This window comes from Alligator mississippiensis, chromosome 2, assembly GCF_030867095.1.
Source record: "Alligator mississippiensis isolate rAllMis1 chromosome 2, rAllMis1, whole genome shotgun sequence".
Lineage (NCBI taxonomy): Eukaryota > Metazoa > Chordata > Crocodylia > Alligatoridae > Alligator > Alligator mississippiensis.
The window spans coordinates 102,608,662-102,613,626 of record NC_081825.1 but is presented as its reverse complement, the minus strand read 5'-3'; positions in this window follow the sequence as shown (position 1 = coordinate 102,613,626).

Below are 4,965 nucleotides of genomic sequence, written 5' to 3'. Positions count from 1 at the left end.
CACGTGCTCCTTTTAGGGTGCACAAAACTAATAAACTTGGCGGCAGGGTAGGACTTGTAAATACAAGTCCTACTCTGCTGGGTAGTCTTCTGTGTGCAGCAGTGCACATATACACACTGAGCCATCTGGTTTGTAGGGCTGTGTGGAGCTTCAGTTGCTGATTCCATTCGGCAGAGATTTAGTCTGAATCTGCGGCCGAATCTCCGAATCTGAACTGAATCAGGAGATCCATTAATCTCTCCAAATCGAATCAGAAGCCTTCAATTTGATTTGGAGAGATTCAATGATTCAGACATAGATACAGTTTTATATGTTTTTTCTACATACCTCAAGGTACTAGGCAGCTTGTGAAAGCTGAAATGGTGGGGCAGATGGAGCATCTCATAGGCGTATGGGAGGGGTCCACAGTGTGCTTGGTGGCAGACCTGGAAGTGGACCAGAAGCAGTTCTGCTCCACTTCCAGGTCCACCACAGAGCATGCGGGGGACCCCACCCACACTCCCCGGCTTGGTAACTGGTGCCTCCTGGGTCTGGGGGGGCACCCGGGGTCCCCTGTGCAGCCAATTGCCAAGCCGGAGGAGAGCTGTGGGGAGAGTCCCCGTGCGCTTGGCGGTGGACCCAGAAGTAGACCAGAACTACTTCCAGTCCACTTCCAGGTCCACCACTGAGCACATGCCCCCCCCCCCCCCCCCCCCCCGGAACTCCTGTGGGATGCTCCATGTGCCCCACCAGCTCAGCCATCACGAGCCATGCCTGGTACCTCAAGGTATGTAGAAAAAACATAAAGCTGTGTCTATGGCCAAATCACTGATTCTCCAAATCAGAATCGAATCTTGAGATTCAGCTGAATCAAATTGGGACAGCGATCCAAATCAATTAATCAAATCACTGTCCCCCGAATTGGGCTGAATCCGAATCCAAATCAAATACTTCCTGCTTTGTATACCCCTACTGGTTAGGGCACAAAGGTGCTTCAGTGCAGGGGCTGCCCGCTGGCTAGCTCTGCACTAAAGCAAATGTGTCCCAGCCAGCCCCTCTGCAGCACACTGAGCTGGGTTGTAGCAGTCCTGGCCTGGCAGGCTGACCCCTGGGGCCCCCTCCCAGCTGGGGCTACTCTTCCCTTGCTCAGTGTGCTGTAGCCCAGGTGCATGTGTAAATGGTGTGCCTGGGAGCTTCCTGGGAGCAATAAATTGCAGTTTATTCATATGCTGCAGTTTATTCATATGCTGTAATTGCACATGTAGATGCACCCAGTACCAACAAGTTTATGTTTGCCATCTCTTCTTTGGGGGTTTCTCTTTCCTACCACTCTACCACAAGTTCATGTGTATTTTGTGACCATGGAGAACTTTAATAGTTTTCCAGAGCAACAGAGATTTAAGAGCACAGAGGCAGAACATACCTCTAAATAATCAAACTGATCATTAGGGTGACTTGTTACATTAGACTATTCTTTCCAGGGAAAATTTTTAAATTGTGGGATACAGGAAATCTTTAAGCCCTTTTCCATGATACTGTCTTTCACTGCAATACACTTTTGCTTTCTCTTGGAGTTGGTATAACAAATCATTAAACGCATAACATTTAACTCCATTACATTCTAGTTGTATATTTCCTCTTAAATTATCTTAAGAGGAACTAGTCGTGGTCAGCCTCGAGACAGCTGTATTAGGGAAGTCAACTTGCGGTGCTAGAGTTGGTGCCACCATGCAGGTTTCGACTTCTTCAACAATGTTCTGCAGTTCCATGAAAGAGGCATGCTGGGATGTGCTGGTCTCCATCTCTCTTTGAAAGGTAAGAGTCTGTTCTCTTACAGGTTGGCTGATCTCATACACAGGGCTTTAAACTAGGTTTGCCAGGGGATGGGGATGCAGAAGACAGAGAGAACCCAGAAACAATGACCAACGAGCCACGCACTGGAAAAATCCAAGTAAGTACTGCGGGGCCCAATAGGCACCAGGACAGGGGGTTACCAAGGGCACCCATCAGGGGGCTTAAGTGTCTCTATATTAATGCTAGGAGTATGGGGAACAAACAGGAGGAACTCGTGCTCCTGTTTGCAAACAAAGACTTTGACATGGTTGGATTAACTGAAACCTGGTGGGACCCTACCCAAGATTGGGCAGTAGGCATTGAGGGCTACAGGCTGTATAGATGTGACAGAGTGGGAAAAGGGAGGGGGGAGGGGGCATTGCTCTCTATGTTAAGGAGCAATACACATCCGCATTAAGATGGGGTCAGCAGAGGGGCCAAATGAGGTACTGTGGGTCAGAATACAAGGGATCAGGGTGAAAGGGACTTGGTGGTGGGAGTCTGTTACAGACCGCCACACCAGGGGGATAAGCTAGACCTGGAAATCTCAAGGCAGCTCTCAGAGGCAATACACTCAAGGGACATGGTTATCATGAGTGACCTTAACTACCCTGACATCTGCTGGAAAGAGCAGTCAGCTAGATCCGACCGTTCACATAGGTTCTTAACCTTCATACAGGACCTTCACCTAACGCAGGAAGTATATGGTTCCACTTGGGGAAATGCCTTATTTGATTTGGTGTTTGCTACAAGGGATGACCTGGTGAGGGATCTGCAGATACAGGGCTATCTAGGAGATAGTGACCACCAATTGTTGGAATTCACTATCCGTCATAAGATGGGAAAAATAACCAGTAGGGCAGAAGTGCTAGACTTCACAAAGGCTAACTTCAATGAGCTCAAGAGTTTAGTAAGTGAGGTTCAAGGCCAAGAGCCTTGGTGAGATTGGGGGTCCAGGAAGGGTGGTAATTCCTCAAGGGAACAATTCTTCGGGCACAGAAGGAGACAGTCCCATTGCACATAAAAGGGGGCAAGGGAGCCAAGAAACCCTCTTGGCTGAACAGGGAAATCCAGGAAAGTCTAGGGATGAAAAAAGAGGCATACAGACTGTGGAAGCAGGGGGTAGCCATCAAGGAGGAATATACCTACTTGGCTTCCACTTGCAGGGAGTCAGTTAGAAGAGCCAAGGCAGCAATGGAACTCAGGCTAGCAACAAGACTTAAGGACAACAAAGGTGTTCAAGCCAGCAGGCCCAATGGATCTTCATCCCAGAGTGCTGAGATAATTAGCCAGTGTCATAGCAGAACCACTGGCAAGACTGTTTGAGCACTCATAGCGCTCATGACAGGTCCGAGAGGACTGGAAAAGGGTCAGTGTGGTCCCTATTTTCAAAAAGGGGAGGAAGGAGGATCTGGGTAACTATAGACCGGTAAATCACACCTCTATACTTGGGAAAAGCTTTGAAAAAATGATTAGGGACTACATTTGTGGGAGTCCAGGAGGAAAAATAATGCTGAAGGGCAACCAACATGGATTCATAGCAGGTAGATCCTGCCTGACAAACCTTGTTTCTGTAGCAGCCTTTAAAAAATGGACCCACCTGAACAGAGTGGGAAGGGCTGCCTGGCAGAGACAGAGTTTGTCCCCGAGGGGACACTGTAGGCTCGGAGGGCGAGTGAAGCTGTTTGGGAGCAGCCCTGTTGGAAGTGGGAGGGGTGATGTAACCCCAGCACAGTTTGAAAGAGAGCCCTTAACAAAAGCCCTGGAAGGGCCCTGAGCTGGGATTGGCTGAGAGGCTTGGATAAAAGGGGGAGCAGTTTTTCCCGCGGGGGGGAACAAGAGAGAGAGGGAGAGGGGGCTGAGGGACAGGCTGGAGACCGGCTTGAGAGTCTCAGCGCAGCGGTCCCTCGGACAGCCCCGGAGAGAGGCCTGCAGGAGCAGAGGGGAGAAGGTGCCGCGGCAGGAGCAGGCAGGGACTGCTGGTGCGGAGAACCCAAGTCTGAAGAGACCTGACTGCAGCCGGTGTGGCTGGGTGAGCACAGCAGAGCCAGGTGGGGACTGCTGGAGTCTGCCCTAGTTTCCCTGAGGGAAGCGGGGCAAAGGCAGGGGAAGGCTGTCTTGCAGGAACTGCAGAGGAGCTGCTGCTTGCTGCGCAGAGACCCCAGGAGCATGGAATCGGACACCAGTGCCAGGGAGTGTGCACAGACCACGTGCAGGGACACAGACAGTCCCGCTCCCTGAGATACCCCACCAGGGGCAGTGCACACGGGATCCCCAGTACACCATGTACAAGGGAGAGGCTGTGTAAATAAGTCCTTGAGGGTTTAGTAGACAGTATAGCCATGTGCTTATTTAATGATTATTTGTTATGATGTAAATAATTAAATTTGTAAATAGTTTGAGAACTGTCTGCAAGGGTGCTTGATTGTAAGGGGAGGCTCTGCTCGGAGCACTGCAGCAGCTTCCCAGGTGGGGCTGGGCAGGGCTACTGGCTACCGGGTACCCCAGGATCCCATTATTCAGGTGAGGGTGCATGTAGTGTCATGCCCAGGGTTACATTTCTTTTTACAACCAGGTCACAAACTGTTTAGATGCAGGAGTGGAGGTGGATGTCATATACTTGGATTTTAAAAAAGCCTCTGACACAGTGTCACATCCCATTCTCATAAAAAAAATAAGCGACTGCGACTTAGATGATTACATGGTCAGGTGGGTGGTGAATTGGCTAACGGGACTTACCCACAGAGTGGTGGTGGACAAGTTAGTCTTGACCTGGAAAGATATGGGCAGTGGTGTCCCCCAAGGCTCAGTCCTCAGGCCAGTGCTGTTCAACATCTTCATCAGTGATTTGGACAAGGGTGTGGTGAGCACACCGTCCAAATTTGCAGATAACAGCAAATTACAGGGCAAGGCAGACACTGGAGGGCAGGGAACAGATTCAAGCAGATTTGGACAGGCTGGAAAAGTAGGCAGAACAAAATAGGATGCAGTTTAACAAGGGTAAGTACAGAGTACTGCACCTGGGGAGAAGGAATCACCAGCACACATACAGATTGGGAAATGACTTTGTAAGCAGCACAGCAGCAGAAAGAGATCTTGGAGTCATAGGTGACACAACAATGAACATGAGTTAACAATGTGAAAAAGTGATCA